This window comes from Lissotriton helveticus, chromosome 1_1, assembly GCF_964261635.1.
Source record: "Lissotriton helveticus chromosome 1_1, aLisHel1.1, whole genome shotgun sequence".
NCBI lineage: Eukaryota > Metazoa > Chordata > Amphibia > Caudata > Salamandridae > Lissotriton > Lissotriton helveticus.
In genome coordinates this window covers 797,203,847-797,219,075 of record NC_136057.1, presented here as the reverse complement: position 1 = coordinate 797,219,075, position 15,229 = coordinate 797,203,847, and positions in this window count along the sequence as shown.

The window sequence follows — 15,229 nt, the reverse complement described above, 5'->3', positions numbered from 1 at the left end:
GCCGCGTTAGCGCATCCGGAAGTCATCCGGGGCGCTGATGGAGCGAGATAGAAAACAAAATTTTGTTTAAACTCGTGAAGTCACATTTCCATAACATGAATAATAATATTAATGATTTGTGATATGTCGTGCTAATACAACTTAGATTAAACTTTACACATGGGGGGACTAACATGTGTGCTCATAAACGTGCATAATTGTTGCATCTTTTTGTTCGTGCAAAATAATAAAATAATTTATTGTTTTCGTTTTTGTCACTACTAACTGCTGCAAACTTAAAAGAAGCATGTGCTTGTTTTGCTTTTCCTTGTCTGTGTGATGTCAATTCTACTATTCTAGGTGCACATAAGTCTCATGGATTAATGAAGACTGGTAGATATAAACGCTGCTTTATTTGTTTGCATTTGCTAGGTAACATTAGATTAATCGGGTGGGTTAATTAATTAGTAAATCCTGGGGTGAATACAGAATCTACATTATTTCTTACATTAATACTTTTCTTGTGTTTGTTTTATACTAGAAAGCATAAGTTGCCTGCTTTTGGGCCTAGTTTGCTCGAGTTACAAAAAGGCTGAATTTTACTTCTGCAAAAGTCACGAGACGCCCATTCTGAAATAAAGTGTTCGTCAAAAGCTGCATTCACAAAGCAAAAACTGACGTGCTATCATCATTCTGTCGGACGTGGCCAAGGTCGAAAAAGAACATTTTGTCAGCCCTTAACTTGGCATCCGCGGAAGTCAATTGGAAGCAGTGAGAACATTAATGTACATTTGTTGCAAACCTAGGAAGCTCCTGGTTGCATTTGGAAAAGACAATGGTCTTTGAGAAATGTGACCTAATGGAACTTTTGAAATATGGGTGACATGTCACTTGTCACTCTCAGCCAATGGGACGTCGAAGATTTCTGAAAACTTTCCTTTGCGTAGTTTAGTTAGTGTAGAAAGGTATAAAAAGTCATGCCCCTAGGAATGGGCTGGCTGCTGCTTTCTGACTTTCCGATGAGGGTGAAGTGCTGTCGGACATTGCGTGGAGCACGTAAGAATCCTCAAAGAACTTTACTTTAATTTCTATCTATTTAGCTCAGTTAGGGACTTAGGTTTTAGAAATGCTAAACTTTAAATATTTACTTTAACTTCGATTCAATTGCTTAAATTGTATTTTTCTCATGTTTTCTTTACAATCATGCTTGCTTCAATGCTAATAAATAACATTTATAAAACTATCAATTGAAATACCATAATTTAGTAAATAAAATCTTACTTTTGACAAACAAGCTGGTCTTGGTTATTCAGAAGTGCAGGTTACTATTAGCTAGATCACGTCGCCAATGGTGGTCGTTTAAATGGTTAGGATTTGTTATAATGACAATATTCCTTTCGCTAATGTATAATTGTATATAGTTTGTAAATTAGGTGTATATAGATTTAATCCGACCACCTGATTCAGTAGGCCCAAAATATGTCAGGTTTATAAATGGGTCCATAATTTAGTATAGAATTTTGTTTATAGGTTATGAAGTTGGGTAGTGTTGTTTATGATATATTTTCTAAAGGCCGCTGGATCAATTCTCTGGTAGCAGAAATTGATGGTTGCTAAGGGTAACCAAGGTAATATGTTGGTTGCTAAGGGTTACTAAAGTGTTATGGTATGGAAATAGGATCGACGTTTTAACACATGTTGAGTTCGTTTTTCGTGCTATCTGTAAGCTATACCGGTATAGATTGTGTGGCGAGAAATTAGTCACGCAAGCCATCTGTTCTGTTTGTAGTGATATCGCCGAGTATCACAAGAGGTATCGCCGTGTACCATAGTGTTGTCGCCGAGCAGCACAGTTTTAGGGCTAGGTGTGAATCTTGTATAGTGAGGGTTTTCTAAGAAATTAGAGCAGCATGAGAATAGGGACAAAGCGCCTTCCATAAAACTCACTGTGATAAGAGTATTAGTTATATCCGAGCTTGAATGAAGGGTAAAGTAGCGTCGGTACATGACTATCTATAAACAGGTTAGAGTCCTGTACGGGTACATGTTTCATATCTATAAACAGGTGAGAGCCCTGTACGGATAACGTCGTTATTTTGCTAACGGTGCATGATCTCTATAAACAGGTGAGAGTCCTGTACGGATTTCATGTGTGTTCGAAATTAGGGAATTTTTCAGTGTGAAAGTGCGAGTTTGATTTGTATTTTATGTTCAAGTGGAACTCTTAGAACTGTCACTTCGCGGTGCGTTCAGAGCAAAGCGAGTTCATAATTATACGTGTTAGAAGGGTGGGGTAAGGGTTACTCTACTGACAATTGGATATTATCCTTAGTGTGAATAGCGCCGTCTATTCCGAAGTGTGGATACTTGAATGTATGTAAACTATCCTAAATAGTGAAACGAACAGATGATGTCCTTATAGTCATTGTTAAGAATTAATTTACACTGAAAAGTGTTCTTAAAATGGCGCTGTGAAAAGATTTTGTGAAGGAGGGGTAAGCGCTAGGAGTGAGAAACGAGAAACCGCAGCTGCTGTGTACGTCACAGAGCCGCGCTGGGATTGGGTGACCTACGTCACAAGCTATATTCTAATTGGCTCTTGAGTCTCTGACGACCTGTAAGCTGATTGGTCCTTCAGAAAAACTCCATTTTATTGGTTGAGCAGAAAAGTGACGTAGCTCAACTGTCATTGGCTTGTTGGTGTGTTTCGCGCACGGATTGGTTGTTTTGCGGAACATCCCGGAAATATTTTACGAACGATTTTGTGAATTAGATTTAACTTTCAAAAATGAGTTATCATTTTAAACATATTGAGAAAAAGCCAACATTATTTCAGAAGTTTAAGAATTTATTTTCACCTGATAAGAAAATTGAAACGCGAGGTGGTAAATTACTTCATAAGTATAAAACACCTGCAGCGTATATGGAAGGTGAATATGGATATCATACTGTCTTATGGTTCGATAGTTGGAAACGCTATACAAAGAACGACGGTGTTTTAACTTGGCCTGATGATGGTTCATTTAATGTAAAAGTCTTGAGAAATTTACGAGAGAAAATGAATGCTCTTGTTCCGAAACCGAGACCAACTCAATTTGAAGCTTTAGTTGAGTGGGAAGATGAGATGTATCAGTTACAAAGAGAAGCTAGTGGAATTAAAAGACCTTCTAAAAATCCACCTTGGAGAAGAGAAACTCATGAAGAAAGATTGCGAATGTGGAGACAGGGAAACATGAGTGAAGGATTGTATTTAATACAAGAAATGGTAATGGGTACTCCTACAGGGAAATCTATGGAAAGTGAATCTGAGGATGCAGTTATGGAAGAGATATATACTACAGCTAGAAAGAATCAACCTTTGAGACCTCCTAGATCATGGTCTACTCCGGTGGTTTCTACTGAAACTTCACCGAGTGCACCTCCAATTAATGAAGCTCCTAAACTTTATCCAAATAATTGTGAAATCATTGAAACACCTAGAAGACCAGAATTTGATAATGCTCGAAATGAAGGTAGACATTTTACAATGGCTCCAAGGGCAAGAGAAGCTCCAAAAGATTATACAAGAGAGGCAAGAAATGTTGAAGATGTCGATTATAATGAATATTTAAGATCTAAAGAAGAATTAATAAAAAGAATGACAAAAGGCATGGAAGCTGTGACAGTTCCAGTAACGATTGGTCCTGTTCAGCCTGTATTTGACCAAAAAGAAACAAACAAGACAGGATTAACTATTCCTTTGAATGCAGAAATTCAAAAGGTTGCTGAAAAATTTTATTCAGACTTATCTGAAATAAACTCTTCTAAATCGAGAATGCCTGATTTAACCTTTAATGAGGATTTATCTCCAAAAACACCAATGGGTGCTATATCAGATATAGGGAGTCCTGAAGTCAGGGTAACCACACCAAAACTTGATGTGGCCAAATTAAAAGCAAATATCGAAGAATTAATAATCGGAACAATCGGTCCAGATAGTTTAAATTACTATCGAGATGATGAACTACTGTTCATTTGTAAAAGCATTCAGTGGAAAACAAAAAATAAATATGATCAACTAGAGGATCTAGCAGCGGAACTTGAAATTGATGTGAGCAAACAAAAGAATTTTGCGAAACATTACAGATTAGACTTTTCAGAAAGTGACATTGAGAGTTTGAACTCAATGGGAAGAATAGTACATATAAAAGATTTGATTGTTTATATCAAAAAGCTAGGAGAACTGAATAAGTGGAGAGTAAAATGGACGAAAAAGAAGGAAGATGAAAGATTGGAAAAATTGTCAAAACAATTTCCAATGAGAGAAATTGCAGGTGGAGGATATGTTCATGTCCCTTGGTCGAGACAGGACATTCTGTTGTTTACGAATGACTTTCCAAAATTGAGGGAAAAACCTGTGGAATGGTACAGACAAGTAGATAGATTTATCAAAGTGTCAAAAGTTCTGTGGATTGATTTAGATGGATTTTTTGACATTGTCGTTCCATCAGATCTTTGGACAGAATGTAAAATATCGATTAGTTGGCCAAAAACAGAACCAGAGCGAATCAAAGAAACAGGTGGTCCAAATCCACTTGTAATGGATTTTTATGAAAAAGTGATTGTTTGGATGAAAAACAAAATTCCACCCAAAGAAGTCGATTGGGTTAAAATAGAAAGGACAGAACAGGAAACAAAAGAATCAGTTCATTCTTTTTATGAAAGACTACTGTTAATCTTTAAACAATATAGTGGTTATGAAAAACTAGACGAAAAGGATATGAGCCATTTTGTCTATAGATTTGTTTATGGACTAAAACCTGAAATTGGAGAAATGATCAGAAATAGCATTGTAGGATGGCAATCACTATCTGTAGATGATATTCTAAGAAAGGCTAAATATTGCAGTGATGAAATAGAAGTAAAACAGAAAAAGCTCAAGGAGAAAGCCATGTGGGCTCAGGTAAAAGTGGCTGAGCAACAAATTGCCAGCATGGGTAATAAAAACACTAATTTTGTTCAAACTGGAAATACAAACCAGATACAAGGAAAGTTTAAAAGTAATAATTTCCCAAAGAAATTTAGCCCAAAGATTGAGGAGTTGAAACAAAGATTACCTTGTTTTAATTGTGGCGAAATTGGACATTGGAGAGACGAGTGTCCTCATCCTCCTAAAAACTTAAAGAATCCCTTATTGAATCCACAGATGCAGAATGGTGTTGACCTGCAGCGACAGCTACAGATGCAACAGGGGTTAAACGAATTAAATATTCAGCGACAGTTGCAGCAACAGCAACAGCAACAGGTGAATAATCGTCAAGATCAATTGCCACAACCACCTTTTCCGAATTGTGGGGGAGTTCAAAAATATAATCCAAACGTGGGATTTCAGGGAAGTGAACAGGTAATAAAAACGCAAAAACAGCAAAAGCAACAAAGAGTTCAAATGCAAAATGCTTCACAACAATTTTTATTAGCAGAAAGTCAAGACAGCGATTCTGATGATTATTGCTGACGGTGCCCGAGAGAGGAGGAAGAGTGTGTTGTTGGAGCTACTCTTGAGGTTGACCAGTCTGGTCCTTTTGTAAACGGGAAAGTTAATGATGTAGACATCACTTTTCTAGTGGACACTGGTGCTACCCGTTCTACTGTTAGATCAGTGGAAATTGAAAACCTACCTCTCTCTGGGGATACCATCCAAGTTGTCGGAGTAAGTAATCAGCAAATTAAAACTGACTTAACTGATCCAGTTCCAGTTGAAATTGGAAATTACAGAGACAAACACAGATTTGTGGTTTGTAATAGTAGTCCAGTGAATATATTGGGCAGAGACATCCTATGTAAAATGAATTGCAGAATATATTGTTCTCCTGATGGAGTTGAGTTACAAACAATGGAGGAAGATGGTTTATACAGAATGACAATGATGATGATGGAAGCAGAAGAAACAAAATTGTTTCCTGCATTTGAAGAAAAGGATTTACCTGAAGAACTCAAGGAAACAGTGAAATCTGAAATATGGGATTTTACTGGGAACGAGATGGGTCTAATGAAAAATGTAGATCCAGTAAAAATTACATTGAAACAGGGAATAGAATTTCCTAACATTCCACAGTATAAAATGAAAACAGAAACAATTGAAGGTATTACACCTATAATTGAAAAATTAATCAAACAAGGCGTATTAAAAGAAATGAAGAGTAGTCCTTGTAATTCACCAATTATGGGAGTTAAAAAGTCTAACGGAACATTTAGAATCGTACAAGATTTGAGAAAGGTTAATCAAATTGTCGTTCCATGTTGTCCTGTGGTTCCAAATCCAGCAGTAATTCTATTCCAGATTCCACATGATGCTGAATGGTATACAGTGATTGACCTTTGCAATGCATTCTTTACTGTCCCCTTACATCCAGACAGTTACGAAATCTTTGCTTTCAGATTCCAAGGTAAGACCCTCGGATGGTCAAGAATCCCTCAGGGCTATACAGAAAGTCCTTCAATCTTTAATGAATTGTTAAAAAGATCATTAGAAGACCTAGATTTACCTGGTAGGTCAACGTTAGTGCAGTATATTGATGATCTGTTGATAGCTGCAAAGACAAGAGAAAATTGTGTGACAGACACAATAATTCTGTTAAATCGCCTTGCAGAAGAAGGACATAAAGTGTCCCCAACAAAACTACAGTTTTGCAAACAAGAAGTAAAATATCTTGGTCACAGAATTGCAAAGGGAAAAAGACAAGTAACAATAGAGAGAATAAAAATGATTCAAGCAATGTTACCACCAAGAACACAAAGACAGGTCAGGATGTTCTTGGGAATGGTTGGTTACTGTCGTCAATGGATAAGTGGATTTTCAGTAATTGCAAAACCACTACAAAGACTGACAAAGTCAGATGTAAAAGATCCAATTATTCTCAATAATGCTGAGATGGATTCTTTTGAAAACCTGAAAAAGAGCTTATGTCAAGCTCCTGCTTTAGGTATGCCAAATTATGAGAAAGATTTTGAACTATATTGCAGTGAGAGAGAAGGATGTGCATTATCTGTGTTGATTCAGAGACATGGAAATCTAAAGAAACCTATTGCATACTTCTCTGCAGTTCTTGATCCAATTGCAAAAGCATTACCAGGTTGCTTAAAAGCAGTTGCAGCTACAAGTATTAGTCTCGAACAAAGTGAGGGGATCATTATGGGATTTCCTGTGAAAGTTTTTGTACCTCATTCAGTAGAAATATTATTGACAAGAGGTAAGACTCAGCACTTAACAAGTAGCAGATTGACAAAGTATGAGAAAATCATACTAGGAGCAGATAATGTTTCGATTTCAAGATGTTTGAATCTGAATCCTTCTACATTACTGCCTGATTCTGAAATTGTTGATGACATTGAAACAGAACATGAATGTTTAGATGTCATGGAATTCTGCACTAAACCAAGAAAAGACATCAAAGACAGACCTTTATCTGAATCGGATTTTGTCTACTTTGTAGATGGCTCATGCTTAAGATCCGAAGGAGGTGTCTTGAAAGCTTCATATTCAGTTTGTACAGTCAAAGATGTCGAAGAAGCATCATGTCTTGAAGGAGTTCGTTCAGCACAAGTGGCTGAATTAATTGCTTTGATTCGTGCATGTGAAATATCAAAAGATATAAGAGTTACCATCATTACTGATAGTCAGTATGGGTATGGAGCTGTGCATGATTATGGACAACTCTGGTCACAGAGAGGATACATGACATCAGCAGGATCACCAATTAAAAATGCAGTTTTCATTAGGAGATTAATTGAAGCAATACAATTGCCGAAAGAAATCGCCATTGTTAAGTGTGCAGCGCACACTAGAGGAATTGATTATATTTCCAAGGGAAATGCCTTCGCAGATGAAACAGCTAAATACTGCGCAAGAAAAAATTATTCTTACAATCGGGAGAGGAGTAAAGAAACCGATTCAAATTCATTAATGCTAACAACAGTTGTAGAAACATGGCATGAGATTAGAGATTTACAAAATGAAGCAGAAGATGAAGAAAAAGACTTGTGGTTAAGATCAGATTGTAGACCACGTGAAGAAGATGGAGTGTGGGTTTACAAAGATGGCAGAGTAGTCTTACCAAATTGCTTGATTGCTGACATGGCCAGATTATATCATGGTCCAGCACATCTGGGAAGAGATTCTATGGTTAGACTTTTCAGAGAAACATGGTTCAATACTAAGTTCAGAACTATTGCAGAATCTTTTTGTCAAAGGTGTTTGTCATGCCAACAAATGAATCCAAACAGAAAATCAGTGGTGGGGACAGGAATAATTGGTCGAGAGGGTGGTCCCTTTACCAGGTTACAAATGGATTTCATCGAAATGCCCTTACACAATTGTTTGAAATATGTGCTTGTAATTGTTTGCTTGTTTTCAAGATGGGTAGAGGCTTTCCCTACACGACATTGTGATTCAATTACAGTAGCAAAACTAATGCTCAGAGAAATCATCCCAAGGTACGGTTTTCCAGTCACTATTGAGAGTGATGGAGGAAGCCATTTTGATAACAAACTGATGAAGTTAATTTGCGAAGCTTTGAGCATTGAGCAGAAAATACACTGTGCATACAGACCAGAGGCATCAGGAGTGGTTGAACAAATTAATGGAACAATTAAAAACAGAATTGGAAAAATGTGTCTTGAAACAGGTGTAAAGTGGACTGATGCTCTTCCACTTGTTTTGATGTCATTAAGAAGTACACCAGATAAAAAGACAGGTTTGAGTCCTCATGAAATTTTAATGGGAAGAGTTATGAGGCAAGCTTTTGTACCTGTAGGTAAACTGTTGAGCATAAATGACAGTGCTATTTTGGATTACTGTAAAAGGTTATCTGATATGGTAACTTCTGTGTCTAATCAGGTGGGAACTGAAGCACAATCAAATGAAAAGGTTTTGACACATGATCTGAGACCTGGCGATTGGGTCAGAACGAAAGTACATCGGAGAAGGAATTGTCTAGCTCCTAGATGGCAGAAGCCTAGGCAGATAATTTTGATCACTACTAATGCTGTAAAGTGCAGAGGATTGAAACGCTGGATTCATCCTAGTCATACTATTCCAGTACCAACTCCTGAGAGTTCTGATGTTGAAAGTGATACCACAGATGATTCCGATTCTGAAGCAGAAGGCGAAACAGAAGGTGAAATAAATCCAGAATTTGAAGATCGACAAGAAAGTCGACATCTGGAAACTGTACCAGTAAATGGAAAATTGACAAGAAAAGACTTGGAAATCATTGAAATAGATTCTGAAGGTGAAGAGAATCTGTTAAAAGGAAAGATAACTGAGGATTCGGTTGTCTCTATCGAAGACAAAGAAGCAGAACAAAAAGAAGTTTCAGACCAGGAGAGTATCGAAAGGCAGAGAACAAACTCTGAAGTAAGGAACAGAAATCCGAAATCTGGGAAGTTGGGGGTAATTGAAGAAGAGGAGGAAGAAGAATTACCGAGTACCAGTAATGGAAAACAAAGTGAAGGTCCGGAAGGAGTGAAATTGCCGAATAGAGAAGTTCCTGAGTCAATTGAAATTTCAGACTACGAAACTGAAGAAAGTGACGTGGATGGTGAAAGTGAAAACAGAAAGAAAAGGACTTGGAAGTCAGAATCAAATAATTCTGAACCAAAGAAGAAGTACGTGAGAAAAGCAGACTACTGGCCTGGTGGAAGATTGAGAGTCAGATTAATCAAGAAACCAAAAGAACAAGTTGAAGAAATCAGTAGTCAAAAGAGTCCTGGAAAAGAAGTTGGAGTTGGAAGAAAGATTGAAGTAGTGTCGAGAAAAGGAAAAAGAATAGTAAGACCAAACCAAAAATACAAGTCTCCTGAGTGGACTTATTTAGTAATTCCACCTGTTATTGACATATATGGTAGTAGTGAAGAAGAAGACGAAGTCCAAGAAATTAGTGACAATGATTGAAGTACAGAAATATTAAATTAGCAAAAGGCTGAAGAAAATTTGTTAGTTGACACAAGGTCGAAGAAAAACTGTTTAGTTGAAGAAAAACTTATGTATGACATAAGGTCGAAGAAATCTTGTTTAGGGTTTTAAAAAAAAAAATATATATTTTAAAAGGGGGGTGTAAATATAAATTTAGAATTTTAAAATTTTGTTTTATTTTGTTTTATTTTGAGGCTAAACTAACCAAAAATGCCTTATGTTAAGGAGAGCACTTCAAAGTGTTCTGTTTTTAAGAGATGCTGTAAGATGACTCTGGTGTGTCTGCTCATTTTAATTCTGCTCTGGTTAGTTTTAGCTGTGATTATCCCTTTGGAGATGAATAGAGAATTACACAAAGTTAACATAACAAGCAAAGCTCTAGTTAGCCAAACTAAACATAGTGCGTCTGCAAAAGTTATTGATCATCAGCCTAACATTCATCAAGATAAATCAATTAGTGATTTTTCAAGTAATACATTCACAAAGCTATTGAGTGAATATGTTAAGGTAATGGATGCAAAAGACTGCTACGTCTGCGTTAAGTTACCTGCTTCTGTTTCTGAGGGAGTAACATATAATATGCTTCCTCTCACTTATGCTGTAACATGTAGTGTGTTAACTAGCTTATTTTATCAAACTGGACGTTTAGAATATTACTATTCAAATTATGATGAAATTTTTGCAAATATTAAGATTGAAAATGCTTTAAATAAGCACAAGAAAGCAAAGCAAATGAGAGAATTTTTCCTTGTTACTAACGAACTTACTTATGAGTATGCTTATAAAAATAATCTAACTTGCAAATTAAGTGCTGAAGGAAAGAAATTTTTGAATATGGTTGAGGAGAGAAGAGCAATTTATAAGAGGAATGAATTAGTCAAGCAGACTAAGTCTAATTTCTGGCAGAAAGAGGATGAGAAGTTAAATGGCAAAATGCTTGAAAATATTGCAATTCACATAGACAAACCAGTTAGTGGAAAACTTTGCATTAGGAGAGATAACACACTTTTTGATAATTATTTTGTAGGTGCAAGTAACTGTGAAGATACTTATCAGATTTTGGGAGGTTGGGGATTCAAAGGTGGAAAGGATCCAATCTTTCCTGGGATTTATTTTGTTTGTGGTGACAAAGCCTACTACAACCTTCCAGACCACTGGTATGGAACTTGTTATGTGGGAATTGTTTTTCCTAAAGTGTTTCATGTTGACAGAGATTCAGAAGGATTGTTTAAAATTCATAATTATGTAAATAGAGTTAAAAGAGAAACTTTTACTGAAGTTCTGGGAGATATTTTTCAGCAGTAATACCTTTTGTTGGTATAACCTTAAATGCAGGGAGAATCAGAAAATTATCCACTATAGTTGATAGATTATCAACTGACACAGCTGATGGGCTTCAATTAGTGAATGTTGAAGTTATTGCAATTAGATCCATGGTAATTCAAGACCGCCTTGCTTTAGACATACTCCTAGCAAAAGAGGGAGGAGTCTGTGGCATTTTACATGTACAACATTGTTGCACATATATACCCGACGAAAGTAAGAATATTGAAATGTATATCAAGAATATTACACAAATGCATTCAGAGATAATTCCTTTAGAAGAAGATGATTTTACAGGGAAACTTTCAAAAAGGTTCCAAGCAATTAAAAACTGGTTTCACGATATTGGAAGTTCAATTCTTGGCAAGATTTTGGCACCTTTGATTATAATAATATTCATTTTTATTTTGACCAAAATAGGTTGTTTGTTACATAAAAGAAAGAAGCAGTTGAAAGAAAAGAAAAGAATCTATAAACTTAGAAAAGAAGAAGAAAGGGAGATCGAATTACAGGAGTTACATAGAGAGCGTTATGCTAATTCCAAAGATTATGCAGAAACAGACTTTTAGGATTACTGATATAAATGAATTTGAATCGATTTCTCGGAAGTTTAAATTACCAAAATTTTGGGTGCTGGTGTGGTGATTTGTTAATCACCAGATGAGGGAGTTGATGGAGCGAGATAGAAAACAAAATTTTGTTTAAACTCGTGAAGTCACATTTCCATAACATGAATAATAATATTAATGATTTGTGATATGTCGTGCTAATACAACTTAGATTAAACTTTACACATGGGGGGACTAACATGTGTGCTCATAAACGTGCATAATTGTTGCATCTTTTTGTTCGTGCAAAATAATAAAATAATTTATTGTTTTCGTTTTTGTCACTACTAACTGCTGCAAACTTAAAAGAAGCATGTGCTTGTTTTGCTTTTCCTTGTCTGTGTGATGTCAATTCTACTATTCTAGGTGCACATAAGTCTCATGGATTAATGAAGACTGGTAGATATAAACGCTGCTTTATTTGTTTGCATTTGCTAGGTAACATTAGATTAATCGGGTGGGTTAATTAATTAGTAAATCCTGGGGTGAATACAGAATCTACATTATTTCTTACATTAATACTTTTCTTGTGTTTGTTTTATACTAGAAAGCATAAGTTGCCTGCTTTTGGGCCTAGTTTGCTCGAGTTACAAAAAGGCTGAATTTTACTTCTGCAAAAGTCACGAGACGCCCATTCTGAAATAAAGTGTTCGTCAAAAGCTGCATTCACAAAGCAAAAACTGACGTGCTATCATCATTCTGTCGGACGTGGCCAAGGTCGAAAAAGAACATTTTGTCAGCCCTTAACTTGGCATCCGCGGAAGTCAATTGGAAGCAGTGAGAACATTAATGTACATTTGTTGCAAACCTAGGAAGCTCCTGGTTGCATTTGGAAAAGACAATGGTCTTTGAGAAATGTGACCTAATGGAACTTTTGAAATATGGGTGACATGTCACTTGTCACTCTCAGCCAATGGGACGTCGAAGATTTCTGAAAACTTTCCTTTGCGTAGTTTAGTTAGTGTAGAAAGGTATAAAAAGTCATGCCCCTAGGAATGGGCTGGCTGCTGCTTTCTGACTTTCCGATGAGGGTGAAGTGCTGTCGGACATTGCGTGGAGCACGTAAGAATCCTCAAAGAACTTTACTTTAATTTCTATCTATTTAGCTCAGTTAGGGACTTAGGTTTTAGAAATGCTAAACTTTAAATATTTACTTTAACTTCGATTCAATTGCTTAAATTGTATTTTTCTCATGTTTTCTTTACAATCATGCTTGCTTCAATGCTAATAAATAACATTTATAAAACTATCAATTGAAATACCATAATTTAGTAAATAAAATCTTACTTTTGACAAACAAGCTGGTCTTGGTTATTCAGAAGTGCAGGTTACTATTAGCTAGATCACGTCGCCAATGGTGGTCGTTTAAATGGTTAGGATTTGTTATAATGACAATATTCCTTTCGCTAATGTATAATTGTATATAGTTTGTAAATTAGGTGTATATAGATTTAATCCGACCACCTGATTCAGTAGGCCCAAAATATGTCAGGTTTATAAATGGGTCCATAATTTAGTATAGAATTTTGTTTATAGGTTATGAAGTTGGGTAGTGTTGTTTATGATATATTTTCTAAAGGCCGCTGGATCAGCGCGCAGCGCGTAACGTAAGCATAAAAAGTCATGTGACTTGTTAATAAAACTTTTCATTGGTTCATTTTACTTTTCTTATTGTAATGATGAAAGGCTTGGTCATATGACCTAAAAATTACGCTTTTCATTACTTCCGAACATTATTTTTTCTTAAATATATGTTATAATGTTCCAGGCTAATGTACTTTCCCGGAAATTTTACAACTGTCCTGCAAGTAAAATATATTCTTTTTTCGAGAAAAAGAGCGTTTCTTCGTCCCATGACGGAGCCGTTGAGCAAAAGAGGGTCGACCTGCTGTCTTAGTCGCCGATACGCCTGAATATGAGATTCTTATCGATCACTTTATGTTGCAGGAATAGAAAACACAACAGCCCTTGACCATTTATCTTTACTGCGTTCCTTCGTATTATACCTTTTACCCTTCATGTAATTGGTCTGCTTTATTTCACTTGCCTTTTAATGATTCTAAAACAGTCACTATTATTAAAAACTTTACCAATGTATATACTACTACCATGTTTTCTTTTAAAAACCTTTATTGTGAAAATTTCATTATACAAATACGAGCCTATAACCACGTGGGCCTGCCACAGAGCAAACTGTAATCGTATAAGATGAATAGACATTTACACTGTAGAGGAACGTAACGGGCGGGCCATTAGGTTGCAAGAACTAAGGTGTCTAACAGTTACGGAATCGGTGGACGTACATTTTATAATTAAAATACGACAGGGCCAGTTACAATAAAATTATCTAGATATACATTTGCGGGCAAGTACCATGGGTGACGTTAATTCGAACTTTCAACAGTACAGTAATCAATAACACATCAGAACTTAATATCAATAGGGATGTCGAAATAGTCAATCAATTCTCGTCCCCGCCCGCCATGTGCTTCAAAACTGCATACGTATCTCGTGATTTCAAGGTTCTGCAACCAGTACACAACAAGGAGTTACGAGTCCCATTTATTCCGGCGCCATTTTGGGCGAGGACGGGCAGGTCCAGGATATAGTCAAAATGTCTCTACCAACCATCGACTATGATGATGTTCATATGCTGTATTTATTAGAGTAACACTCATCTGTCCACATGAAATTAATTTGCCACAATCTAAACATGTCATTTTAATCTTTCCAAAGTTCTTCTAAATATTTGGGACCGTTTCCCTTGCCTCTGAAGCTCTCAGTGCCACTTCTTTGATGAATGTACTAGCAGGTCAGGGGTTCTCCTCCAAATCTCTCTTTTATGCAGCACTATAATTAATTGGTGCCACCTCTCCATATGACGATGCATGGTATAGTTACCACAACTATATTTTTTTTCGGTTCCTCTGGAGAGTTCATCGTGGCAGATGAAGCGTGTAACGTACCGGGCATTTACCTTTTTTTGCATGTACAGGAAAGGAAAAAAAAATCGAGCGTCCGAGTTCTAAGGTGTCCCAGGGCCATTTTAGTGGACCAGGCCCAAATCCAAAGAACAGGCCGCCATTTTGAGAGTCCTCTTGCAGCCGCCTGTCGCTGTAGCATCAAGAGCAGCCGAAACTCAGCTGAATGGCAACTGAAACGGTAAAGGGGCGCCCCACTACAGCAGACGAGCCTCCACCTAGGAAGGCCCATTCACGCCGGCTCCCCCCCCCCTTCGGGCACCCCACGCCGTTATTCGGAGCAGTATTGTAGGATGGCCACACCAGTGCGGCAACTTGCTAGACATCACCTCGGGGGTAACCGAATCTCAACGCCTTGTGGTGTCTTCTATTCAAAAAACATTGTT